The sequence below is a fragment of the Gracilinanus agilis genome, chromosome 3 (genome assembly GCF_016433145.1).
Source record: "Gracilinanus agilis isolate LMUSP501 chromosome 3, AgileGrace, whole genome shotgun sequence".
NCBI lineage: Eukaryota > Metazoa > Chordata > Mammalia > Didelphimorphia > Didelphidae > Gracilinanus > Gracilinanus agilis.
The window spans coordinates 104,135,574-104,150,112 of record NC_058132.1 but is presented as its reverse complement, the minus strand read 5'-3'; positions in this window follow the sequence as shown (position 1 = coordinate 104,150,112).

Here is a 14,539-nt window from a genome sequence, read left to right as displayed (position 1 = left end):
TGACAGATCTGCCAGCTCACGCCAAGTCTCCCTGTGACTACCTCTTAGCTACTAAAAACTAACCTTGTGGCACCAGAGAACAAAAGGTCAAGATGCTAAATTGAGAAACATTAGTGTGTTGAAGCATTCTCCTAGCACTTACTAGGATCAATCTCCCACTTAAGCAGCTCCTTGCCCAGTAGTGCTAACTACAAACCAATCTATACTTCCTAATGGAACAAGGCTGAAAGGTCTGGAATCATAAAACCATCCATTTCCCACTCATTAATATTAGAGCTGTGGCCCGTCTCTCCCAGTTCTCCCTCCTACACACACACACACACACACACACACACACACACACACACACACTCCCCTTCTCAATGTCTCCTTCCTAATACTGCAGGGCTAAGGGCCTGACTGATACCAGGTCACAAGCAGGATCAGAATTTGGACAGCGTAATGTTTTCCCTTCAATCCAACTCCTAATATGAGTATTAACTTAAATGTCTATAGCTCTTATACTTACAGACATTTTTATGCATGAAATCTTATTCAGTCCTCAAATTACTTTCTGAGGTGAGTAGGGCAGGCCATATCCTACCCATTTTATAGATGAGGAAACTCAAGGAAATAAAACAATTTGTCACATGCCACCTAGCTAATAAGAGTTAGAATCAGGTAACAGCTGCATGTGCCAGGGAAATTCAATATGCTCTATACTAATAAACTAGCAAAGTTGACTCAACAAGCATTTATTAAGCATCTACTATGGGCCAGGGCCGGTGCTAAGGTACAGAATCCATATCCTTGGGATTTTCACAAGATGATGAACATAGAAATATATATTGTATCATAACACATATATAACCTACATCATTTTGAATACCATTTTGGAAGGGTGGGGTTAGAAGGGAGGAAGAGCACATGGATCAGAAAATATCAGAACGCAATTATTGAAAATTGTATTGGCATGTAAAATAGAAATGAAATGTGAATGTATTTTTAGGAGATTTGATTACAATTCAGTTTGATTCCAAGGACCTATAGTTGTCACCTTTACCATCCTGTAATTACTAACTTCTGACTGATTCCAAGACCCATTTAATTGTACTTCATTGTCTTCTATCACCACCACCACCGTCATCATTGATAGTATTTAGATGTCATGCTAAAGTCTTCAAAGTAAGTGCTTTAAATATATAACTTCAGTTTATCCTAACACCTTAAACTTCTGTAGTCCATGACTTTGTAGAGGCTTTGCTAAAGGTCATTCAATCTTCTTAAAAACCTACTGAGTTATTATTCATTTCAAATGTCATTATATCCATTTTATACATTTGAAACTTGAAGATTCTCCCTCTTGAAGACCCATATCCAGAAAGTATGTTAAAAGTCATCTAGATTCATTGCCTTCATCTTACACAGGAAGAAACTGAGGACCAGTGAGGCTAAATGAATTGCCCAAAGTGATACAGATAGTAAATATCAGAGGCAGGGTAGGATCTAGATCCTTTGACTTGACAGTTAAGGCCACACAGAGGGTAGAGTCTTCTGTCCAGTTTTTGCCATATCTCCCTGTATCTCTAAAATCATAGGATAATGTTCATTTTCTTTGTGTAGGTTGACTTCGAAGAAAAGATCCCATATATTCAATATAGCTTATGAAAATGGAATGTAAATTGTCTCCTGATCTTCTCTTGTGTGTTATTTTAACTCGAAAGTTATTTTACATTATAACCTGATTATGCATACTATTAGTCTGTAATGTACTCTAAGCCCTTTTTTTTTTCTAAAATAGATTTGCAAAATTAAAATTCAATTACCCTGGGAAGTTGGTTACTGTAGGAGGAGCTCTCACAATTTTTCAGGGTGACTTTGAGTGAGATGAGGGTTGCTTATAACAAAGTAATACTATATACACTGTGACTAATATACCAAAAAAAAAAAAAAATGAAGAACCCAGTGGAACTTTGGGAAAAAGCTGCATGGCTCTATTCAGGATCTGCTTATTGCCATTCCATCCATCCTTTAAGGACCACTTCCTCTAAGAGACTTCTACTCATCCTCTTTTCTTTTGGAAGTAATCATAGGATTAGAGATTTAGAGTACAAAATACATTTTGGAGAAGGGACCCAGTCTCTCATTATCAAGACGTAGCCACTATCTCCCTATGTAGATATCTTCTCTCCTTTTTTTCCTCATTTTTTCCCTTTATTTTTCTTCCCACACCTCTCAAGTGAAAAATAGTTGAAGGATCCAGGAAAGTTTTACCTGAAAAAGAAATAACTTAGGAGGAATGTTTATCTGTCTTCCACTTTCAGAAGGATTGCCATTGAGAAGAGCAACTCAATTGGTGTGTGTGGTTGGTAGAATGAGAACCAATGGATGAACATCCCAGGAAGGTAGATTTAGGCTCAATATAAAAAAGAAGGAATTTCCTAATAATTAGATTTTTTTAAATTAAACAAGGGAGAAGGTAGGTGGTTCAGTGAATTGAGAGCCAGATCTGGAGACAGAAGGTATTAGGTTCAAATTTGGCCTCATACACTTCCTTGCTGTGTAACTCTGGGCAAATCACTTAACCTCCATTGCCTACCCCTTAGAACTCTTCTGTCTTGGAACCAATAGACAGTATTGGTTCTAATATGAAAGATAAAGGTTTAAAAATAAATTTAAAAGTTAAACAAGATTCTTTTCTAAGTAGTGAATCACACCCCTCTACCTTTGGATTTATTCTAGCAGAGGTGGGATAAACATTTGTCTAAATTGATGGAGAGATTTGTGCTCTATACTGAAGGTGGGTTAAGATGATAGGCCAAAGAATGATGTTTAAAGAGATGACTCTGGAAGTGGGGATGGGGAAGAATATAGGAGAAAATCAATATTATCAAGTTACAAGCATTCATTAAGTGTGCCAGGCCCTATCTTAAGTATTAGGGATATGAATATAAGGCAGAGATTTGGGGGTAGAGATTTAATGCTTTCAAGAAGCAGGCAATACAGAAAAAAGCAAAGCTGAAAAAGAGAGGGTGTTTGGACTGAAAGAAAAATAAGTGGTACAGGATAATGATGGAGAAGTTCAGATTGCAGCCTGGTGAGAAATGAAAATATGGCTACCCTGGGTGTCCCTATTTAAATAGAATTTCTGAGAGGATCATTCAACCAGATGAAAGGGTCACAGGGATTGAGGATACTTCTGAGGTACCTGGGCTAAAAGGATAGTCAAGATGAAGAGTAATGTAGGTTTTGATGGAATCTTAATTGTAGCCAACTGAAAAATAAAGCTTGTAAAAAACAAAAAAATCAATAAAATACATTTTAAAAGAAGAAAAAGGAATGCCCTGACTTTTAACTTACTCATTTTATAAAAGAAGAAATTGAGATTCAGAAAGGAATAGAGTTTTGCCCATTGTCACAAAGGTCTTGCATAGCAAAGCCAAGATTAGAACCTATGTTCTCAAATTCCAAATCCAGCACTCTTTCCATTACTGGTTCCAAATCTGGTCCTAACACTTATGATTACATATTCTCTTCTTTTTCTTTCCATAGAAATAGATGTTATCACACTGAATGAGGTTTGTGTCTGGAGAAACTAATGGTATAGTTCTGGGTTTTCTGTGAAAAATCAGTCCTATCACTGGAAAAGCCATACATCTACACAGCCTTCACATTGCTCCTGTGCTCTAAATGACTGACTTTCCTGAGGAGGATTTGTATTTGCAGAATGAGATGTGTAGTAGGAATGCACTTGACCATTTATTCAAAGTGCCTGTAAATATACTTTGTAATTGAGAAGATAGATGACAGGAAAAACTATGACATATACTGATAAGCTCTGGGGAATAGTAGCGGTCTCTGTCAATTCCATTGTATTATTTGACATCCGTGAATTATCTATTTCTTAGGATCATTCCATCAGGATGAAAAGAGATTTTTCCCATTCTGATCCCCACTCCCACACTGGATTAACATGTAAGAAATCTGATTTACTCAAGTGCAGACCATCTGAAAGCTTGCTTCTTGTACCTTGGTTTTAGGCCACTGATCATTCAAAGAACTATTTAAGTAAATCAGTGATTCCCAAACTTTTTTGGCCTACTGCCCCCTTTCCAGAAAAAATATTACTTAGAGGCCCTGGAAATTAATTTTTTTAAATTTTAATAGCAATTAATAGGAAAGATAAATGCATCATCATTTGGCCATCACCGCCTCCCTGGATTGCTGCAGCACTCACCAGGGGGTGGTGGCGCCCACTTTGGGAATCACTGAAGTAAATGTTAAAAGGCAAATGATGAAAACTGGACAGGCAACTAGGAGTAGATTTCAAAAGATAAGGCCAGAAGAACCCTCCAATTAAAGAAAAACCTAAAAAGGATTTAAATGATCAATTAATTTTTTCCTAAATGCAACTGTAAAAATATAGCTTTAATGAATAAATGATTCCAAAATTTTCTGCTTCATCCTTATTTATATTGCTATAGCATTTCCTGAATGAAATCTTTGAGCAATTTTGCACTGTTTTGGTCTGAATATGGGTTATATGTGTCTTTGTTCTAATTTGAATTTTCTAAAATCTGAGTGTGTTCTATATTCATGTTCATGGTTTATTAAATTTTATTTGAAAAATATTTAAGAAATTTGTATAGTAAATACCTATCTAGTATGATACTTCTATGTAATTTTTGGTGCATTTTGTATATTTCTCTTTCAAAAAAATAATCACAATAATTTACCAAGTACAGGCTGCCTATACTTGTACCAATATGGTATTATCAATATAGGAAGGAAATGTCATCTTTTAAAACCACAAATCCAGTGGATTAGAAATAATTGTTTCAAGTGCTTTACATAAAGTCTATGTATGTCAGCAACTATTAAATGGGATTTTTAATGAGCAAAAGGCAATTTTGGAAAAATCAATTAAAGAACTCGTGGAAGGTAACACCCCAATATAAAAATCACAACACTCATGAGAATAGGCATTAGAATATACAGGAAAATTTAAGGAAAAATAAATGTTGCTTTAGAGGAAGGAATGGGGAAGGAAAAAAATCATAGATACTATGACATTATGTTAAGGACTTTGCATGTATTTAAAGTAATTTTTTAAAATTTTTAAACCCTTAACTTCTGTGTATTGACTTATAGGTGGAAGATTGGTAAGGGTAGGCAATGGGGGTCAAGTGACTTGCCCAGGGTCACACAGCTGGGAAGTGTCTGAGGCCGGATTTGAACCTAGGACCTCCTGTCTCTAGGCCTGGCTCTCAATCCACTGAGCTACCCAGCTGCCCCCTAAAGTAATTTTTAATAACTCAGCATCAGCATTTTTATATCATTTCATTTATCAGAAGATTTTATTTAGGAGCTCTGTTGGGACTATAATTTTTTGCATCAAGGCAAGTCATTAAGGATGTATTTTTATTTTATTTTCATTGAAAACCCCCTTCTTTCTGTTATAGGATAGACACTAAGTATTTATTCCAAGACAAAAGAGCAGTAAGGACTAGCAGTTGGGCTTGTGACTTACCCAGGGTCATAGGATATGTCTGAGGACAGATATGAATCCAGGAACTCTTCTCTCCAGACCTGGCTTTCTATCCACTGAACCTTTTAGCTGCCCTTCACCAAACATTTATTAAGCATATACTGTGTGCCAGTATCTGTGCTAAGTATTGGAAATACAAATACAAGCAAAATGAAAGTTGGTCCCTATCTTCAAGGAACTGATATGAATCCTTTCTCAAAATGAATGTTCAGGAAAGAAGTAACCATTGGGAGAGGAGGATTTCAGAAGAGGGAGAAATCAACTGAGGTTAGGAGCTAAGTCAGAGAATGAAAAATGTAAGTCTTGGTCCTTCCTCAAAGTGGAGCTTCTAGGAAAAGCTCATTAATGGGATAAAGAGGCAGAGGGAAGGGTAGCTATTGACTGTACCAGTATAGATCACAAATCTGCAAGGGCTTTTCTGTCTTATAGACATATTTTTGTAAGTCTTCTGTAAGAATCCAACTCAACTCATATCTAATTTGTTGACATTCTTTTTTAACATAAAGAAAAAAAACCTGTACCTTAAAGGGTCTCCAAGATTTCGTACTACATGCTAGGCACTGATCTAAGCACTTTACAAACATTATCTCATCTAATCTTCACAGCTGGGAGGCAGGTGATATTATTCTCCCCATTTTACAGCTGAGTTAACTGATAAAATCTGAGGTTAAATAATTTGCCCAGGGTCACAAAGCTAGGAAGTGTTGTTATTGTTTAGTTATTTCAAACTCTTAATGACCACTTCTGGAGTCAATCTTGATAAAAGATCCTGAAGTGGTTTGCCATTATCTTTTTCTGTTCATTTTACAGAAGTGTAAACTGAAGCAAACAGAATTAAATGACTTGTCCAGGATCACAAAACTAATAAGTGTCTGAAACTAGATTTGAAGTCAGGTCTTCCTGACTCTAGACCCTGAACACTATCTACTATGCCATCTAGCTGCCCACAAAGTGTTCCAGATCAAATTTCATCTTCTATTTTCCTGACTTCAGACCCAGTGCTCCATCCTTGCTGCTTAAATGGAGAGTTTAATACTACCAAATTAGACATAATTGAGAAAACATGACCAAATTGAGAGCCTAGTGTCTTACAAAGCAGAAACATTTAACATATCTTTCAGTGGAATTGAATTGCCTATTTGTAGATGTGTATATCATGTGTAGATGATCAAACTTGTCTCTGATTATTTTGCACCATTTAATCCTGTCCTGCCTCCATCAGAGCCTGTTTCAGCACATGTTACTAACTCAAACTACCTCCCCCTCAATTTAAGGGGCTGCTTTTAGATCAATAGATATTTATTCAAAGCCTACCAAAATTTAGCACAGTAGGGAGAACACAAATTTTAAAATGAATCTCTGCTCTCACAGAGCATAGGGTCTAGCTGAATTGACAAATCAGGGAAAGGAAAAGCTATGGGAAGAAGCTAAATTATATATATATATCAGCTCTTCACTTGGTCTCCACCAACTTGACACTGGATTGATTCTTGCCCTATTACTCTAGTTTTATCTTTCCTTATGGGGTTTCCAAAGTCTGAAACATCAAAATTAGAGTAGAACAAGAACTTATTTAGCATTTACTAAAATGCAAACCATTCCAATATCTTTGCCAAGAAAACTTCAAATGGAGTAATGAAAAGTCAGAAACAATTGAAATTACTAAACTACAAAAATACTGAGAATCAAAACACAATAAAAAAAAGAAAAAATACTTGCCCTCAGGGAACTTATGCTCTAATGGGAAAAACAGAACTTCAAAAAGAATTTGAAATGACAAAGTTAAGGTACCTGCAAGATAGGGAAGGTAGAAAAGTAATCCTAAGAGTGGAGGATTGAGCCGGAATGGAGGCTTATTAAAATGAGATCTTTATAAAGTGTTTATTTAGCATGGCACCTGGCATAAAATAAGCATTGATTAATGCTTGTTCTCCTTCTTCCCTTCAAGTCAGTCAAGTGTTTATTGAGTACCTACTATGTGTCAGACACTGCGCAAAGCACTGGAAATGAAAAGAAAGGCAACAAAAAGCACATAGTCTCAAGGAGCTCACAATCTAGTTTGGAAACAACATGCAAGGATACATACAGGCGTATATATGTACACATATTTACACACATATATGTATACACATATAAATATAAAACAATATATATGTGTAATATATACTTTCATGCATTACACATGGGTATGGGTGAGTGTAGGTAACTATATGTTTAGATGATTCATTTGGAGATAATCAATAGAGAAAAGTAATTTGCATTAAAGGGATGTGGAAAAGACTTGTTGTGGAGGGTAGGATTTTAGCTGGAACTTAAAGAAAGCCAGAGATTAATTTGGTTTGATTTGATTATTTGGTATATGAAGGAGGAAATTCCAGGGATGGAGGAGAACCAGTGAAAATGCCCAGGGTCAGTAAATAGAATGTCTCCAAGGAGGAACATCAAATAGGCCATTGTTATGGAATTTCAGTAGAAGATCCTTCCAGTTCTAGACATAGGACACAAGGAGTTTACTAGGAGGAAAATGTGGAGTAGTATTAGTGGGTTATCATAATACTCCTTCCCAGATCATTACTCTCATTGATCTCCTGAATCCAACCCTCCAAATTGTGTTCAGGTAAGGGATACCCAGGTCATATGGCATTAAAGGGACATATTACTTTTTGTGTAAAATGATGCTAAGCAGATTATTACATCCACAGAACCCTGAGAATCTTGGGTTATCCAATCCCTTATCTGAAAGGATGGAATCAACTTTGGAGGCTAGTAATTCAGATAAAGTAGAGGCTTCTATATTAAACTAGACAGTGAGACAATACACTTAAACAATATTTACTCATCATTTTCACAGTCTGCCTCCATTTTCTTATTCCAGGATGATTATCCTATCTCTGCTACCATAACCAGTTATAGAGTCAAAGAGAAGTCACAGAATCAAAGGATAATAGGTTTAGTGCTGGAACAGGATTTAGATGCTGTAGAGTCCATCTGTTTCATTTTATAGATGAAAAAGCTGAAGGACATTTAGGAGAGTGACTTCTCCAGGATCTCATAGCTAGTAAGCATCTGAGGACAGATTTGAACTGAGAAAGTTGAATCTTCCTAACTAGGCTGGTCACTTTAAGCACTGTACCACCTAGCTGCCCCATGTAGCCTCCTACCTGCCTCCTACCTGCCTCAATGATTTCATTCATTATGGCTTAAAGTTTTCCATATCTATAAAATGAAGAGACCTAGATAATCTCTGAAGGGCCTTTGAATTCTAATAACTTGTATCTTAAATCTCTGGAAACTTCCAAGCTTGATCTTGATCCAGTCATATGACTTTTCAGCTCAAGTCAAATGGCATACTATAGTCCTCTTGGATTCAAGCAAAACTAGAATGCTGTCAGCTTTGATTGCAAATAACCTTGTTGTGCTTTGGCTTTTAGAGACTTGAAACCTCGAGGGTTTAGTATGGTGCAACCTGCTTTATGAAGCCTTCCCTGATCTCAAAAGATGAAAGGAATTTATCTCTCATGTTTTCTCCTACATTTAACTGAATCCCTCCCAACCCAGTAACACATTTGTAATATTATCATGGAAGGCAGTGTTGCTAAATGGAATGAGCAACAGAAGTGAGTCTAGCCTCTCCTCCCACACTTTCCACTTTAGACAGGAGAGGAAACTGAGGCTGAGAGACAGTTACATTTCCCAAAGTCTCTAAACTAGAAAATTTCTGAGACAGTGTCTGAATCTAGGTCTTTCCAATTCCAAATCTAGGACTATTTCCACTATACAAAGCTGCCTCTCAGTCACTCCTGCCATCTGTCTATAACCAGCACCAGATAGCTATAAAAACCTATGATTTCAGCCTGCTTTCATTGGGCAATATGTCTTAAGCAATTAGTCTATTATTTTAGCTAAAACTTCACAAACCAGTATTAGACTGGAAGTCTAAAGTCAACAGGGAAGAATAGACTTCTTTAGGAACTGAGAATCATAGAAATGCAGAATTGGATTAGCCCCTAGCAGTCATCCCATCTCTTAATTTATAGAGGAGGAAAGTGAGACACTGAAAGAGAAATGCCCAAGGTCACATGACAAAAGGTCCGTAGAGTTTAGAGGTCTCCTAACCCCTACTCTAAGATTCTTTCACCACTATTAAGATGTGTAATTATGTGATTCAGGCAACTGATCTCTCACCTGCTAGCTGTCAAGCTTGTGAAACAGTAAGTCCACCTCAGGAAAAGGTCTTTCATCACTTACACCCATCATCTCTCCTCTCTATTCATTTGTGACTTTGAAGCTGAAATAGTACGCTAGATGTGACATGTAGAAGATTAGGAATATTCATTAAAATGACATTTCCACATGCCCTGTGAATGAGACAAATAGTGGGAAAAAATACAGTTACATAGTGAACTTGTTAATAGAAAACTCAATGTATAGCTTGTAAACTGAAAGAAAAATTAAACAAAACTTAATGTCGTATAATTGTGAGGACCAAGTTTGTACCTCAATAAGTATTTATAAAATGCAACTCTCCTTCCCTGAATTGAGAAAATGAGACTCTCAATCTTGAATTTTACATATATAGGCAGATGTACTCAATAGGTTAGCTATATTTTATTGAAATGCTTTTTACTTTTTATAAGGAAAAAAAAAAAAACTTAGAGGAACAGCTAAATGGCACAGTGGATAGAGAGACAAGTCCTGGGTTCAAATTTAGCCTTAGAAACTTCCTTGTCATATGACCCTGGACAAGTCCCTTAACTCCCTTTGCCTAGTTTTTATTGTTCTTCTGCTTTAGAACCAGTACATACTGTTGACTCTAAGATGGAAGGTAAGAGCTTAATTAAAAAATAATAATAACAATTACTTAATTTTAAGGGATTTCTTTCTGGGTGTAAAATGTGAAATGTGAAATGTGAAAGTAAATTGAACTTAATTTGTGGGATTTTTTTTTAAAGATAGCACAATATCATATAGAAAGTTGATGTGGAGTCTATATCGCCCCAAAGTTATACAGGAATCCAAGTTCAGTGCTCTATCCGCATGGCTAATCAAGTACTCAGGAAAGTGGCTTGTAAAGTGCAACAAAACTAGGTATGATATTGGAAAACATCTAGGTGAATAGCTTATGAATTTTATAATTTATTTGGAGCAAGAAAGGTATATAGTCTTCAATAGATGATATTCAATAGAATGTCTATTTCAAAGTACACCGATGTTCCAGTGGTTCTGTGATCTAATGTGATAATCCTTTTGGAATGACAGATTATGATTCCTCCAAAACTATCTGTCCCTGGTGAGTTAGCCATGCTCATTTTGGTTCACCTTAGGGAGTCTAGCCAACTAAATCTTTGACTAAATCATTCAATTAGCTTCATTTCTTAAATTCATTTTTGGTATTTTTGAGGAAGGGGTTGGAGGCAACTTAGTACAGTCAAGTCAAAAAAGCAAGTTTTGATCCCAATAGCCATTTTCTTCTCCTGTGTCTGAGAAAGCTACTTAACTTTTCTGGGCTTTGGATATGCATCTATAAAATGAGAGGGTTGAGCCTGATGGCCTCTGAGATCTTTTCCAACTCTATATCTAACCTTATCTATGATTATCTGATTTTTAGGTCCCTTTCTACTCTGAAATTAAGATCCAGTGTGAAGTACCAAGGTTCTTTTATATGATAAATAAACCAAAAGATAGAGCATTTGAGCAATATTTACGTTTTGCATTGATATATCCCTTGACAGTTTGCAAAACTGTACATTATTTGACCCAAGCAATAAATCTGATATACCTCCACACACATATATAGTTGTTTTTTCACATATTTTGTTTGTTGCATTTTTGTTGTTTTGTTTTGGTTTTACCTTTAAGCATTTATTCATCACTTATTATTTGCGAACTGTGCTAAGTTCTGGGAATACAAATACAAACTCAAAGAAAGATAGCCCCTGCACTCAAAGAGCTTACATTCCATTAAGTGAAAACAACATGTGAAAGAAAACTGAAAATAGGGAGAGAGGAGAGAGATGAAGGTACCTGGCTTAAGGAAATTATAGAGGAAGTCCAGAAGAGTCTGGAGTACAGTCTAAAGAAGAATGAAGACTTGGTTAGCCTGAGCATCCTCCTTTATATGTTATATATCTTACTAGTTATAAGAGGAACCAGCCAGTCCATGGGAAAAGTCCCAAGTTGGAGGGTATTTCCAATGTGAGAAGTAGTCAATAAGATGGGATGAGCTTTTAAGGTAAATGGGTTCATTTCCATTAAAGAAAAAGTTCATGGAGACACTTTTTCATATAACAACTTTCACAGTTGCTATATAATTGTATTTGAGGTTATTGTTATAGGTTTGTTTTATTTCAACTTTGTGATTTCCATCAGCTTCCAGGTAATTCTGAAATAGAAACAGATGAAACTAGACAATAACTTGTAAATCAGAATTGGAACCCTGGTCTGCTGTCTGCAACAACAACACCTAATCCATTATATCACAGTGGGTCTCAAGGTAGATAATAGTGCTATATGCTTTTAACAGATGAGGAAACTGGAGCCCAGAAAAGGAACAGATGAAAAATTTCTAAGGTCCCTTACGGTCTTAGTCTTCTGATCTTATAATCTCTGAAACTCTAAAGTGCCTGGGATTTGAACTTCTGTCTTTTAATTTTGAGTTCAGTGTTCTTTGCACCAAAGGGAAATATGTATGATCATAAGAATTGATTTTATTCCTCCCTAATTTTTGCAAGGAAACGTTTGGTATTCTGTAGCCACAGGGATGAAAGGACTGACATTCAAAGATCCAACTACTTCATGAAATGTGACAAAGGGGCAGAGCCCCATTAGGAATAATTCATTTGGGGATCCAAAGGAAGCCAGGTTCCAAGATAGGAGTGATTAGGAAGCAAATCAGCAATCTGACCCAATGTCTAAATGTAAAATAAGTGGAATTAGAAGTTAAATATCAGTCACTGGTGAGGTAAGCACTCAGGATATCCTCCATGAATCTGACAGGAGATCCCCTCAGAAAGAGATGCAAATGTTACTAAGCATCTCATGAGATGGGGAGTACAAATGGAGCTGAGTAGAAGGAGAACATTTCAATAACTATTCAAGAATTCCTAATTTGACAACTTAAACAACCAGTATCTTAAGTCTTAAGACTTTTGAGAGTCCCTTGAATAGCAAGGAGATCAAATCAGTCAATATTTAAATAAATTAATTCAAACTATTCCCTGGAAAGTCAAATACTTAACTGAAGCTTAAATACTTTGGCCACATAATGAGAAAACAGAACTCACTGGGAAAGACTGATATTGGGAAAGATTGAAGGCAAAGGGAAAAGGGGATGTCAGAAGTTGAGATCAATAGGTAGTGTCATGTGTAATATCCATGTTTCTTTTTTTTTTTAAACTCTTACCTTCCGTCTTGAAAACACAGTATTGACTCCAAGGCAAAAGAGTGGCAAGGGTGGGCAATAGGGGTCAAGTGACTTGCCCAGGGTCACACAGCTGGGGAGTATCTGAGGTCAGATTTGAGCCTAGGACCTCCCAGCTCTAGGCCTGGTTCTCAATCCATGGAGCTACCCAGCTGCTCACAATGTCCATGTTTCTGAGAGGGGTTCAGGCTGCATCACAGAATTTCATAGTGCCCCCCAGAACTCCAAGGGAGGGGGCAGTTAAGGGCAGTTGGAGTCCTGGTATAAAAGCCAGGTCATCCCTCTTGCAAGGGTCTTGACTCTTGGCTCTTGGTTCTTGGCACACACACTGTTTGTAGCTTCAGAGGCTGAGGCATTCGGTCACTGACACCCAGGGGCTGCTTTACTTTGATAGCTAACCTCAAAGATAGACCTTCAAGCAAGATCACTGTCTTCCTTCAGTTTAGCTATTTAGGTTTTAGAAGGAAGATTATTTAGGGGCTTAGAAAGGAGTTCAGGCATTCAATATACATTCCCCTCCAGGGGAATGTGTTGCTAGCCTGTATTTAGCAAGTTTCAGTTAATTTACCTTCCCTCCTCTTTCCTCAGACCTGGTTCCTTTCTCTGGTTCCCTGAAATCATTAAATTCATTTGGTTTGTGAAAGATAGAGCTTGTATCTGGTTAACTTGGGGTCATGCTTACTACCTTCCTTTCATCAAGCCAAGTATTTCATCAGAGCTGGGGCTAAAGCTGCCTCAGTCCTAGAGCCTGTGGTCTGATCTGAAGAAGACCCTGGCTCATATATTTCTATCCTGTGAGAGAATAATTTATACAAAGAAAGTTATTATCACAAGGTGTTTAGTCCCTATCCACTTACCATCTTGTCCCAGAATTTACCAAGCTTGAATAACCTCCATAAGCAGCTCTGAGAGTATTCTGTTAACTGTTTCCAACTGCTTACAGAGTGGGGGTGGTGGAGGAGTACTCCACTTGCTCTTGCTCCTCCCATCCAGTCAAGTTTGCCTGCTTCTCCTCTCATCTGGGACTAGGGAGAAGCCATTGCCATTTGACCCTAATCCTACATATGGAAACAGTAAATGTGAATTTGCACAGTCTTCAAGAGATAGAAGGTCCTGGCTTACTATGATCTATGGGTTCACAGAGCTAGACATGACTGAACAACTAAACAACAATAACACCCTAAGTCTTTGAGTCTAAGATAACTGAATAGTTCCTGGAAAACTCTAAGCATTCAAAGCAGGAGAAATTTGTTCTACTTTTGGCTTTTCTACTATGTATTTTCCCTTCTTCAGCCCTCTGTATTCTCTTTAGAAATTATAACAGTAGGACTAAATATTCTATATAAGGTCCCTACAAGGATTGAAATGGAAAGAATATTCAACATCATGAGAGTTCTTGACTCTTTTTTGTATGTTATAGACTCTGTTGGCAATATGGGAAAAATAAGGACCTTTTCTCAGAATTAAATTTTATATACATAAAATGAAGTATACAAGATGACAAAGGAAAATAGTTATTTTGAAATCTATTTAAAGTGTAAATATAGATAAGTATATATATATGTACATATATAATTTCATGTTAAGAATTC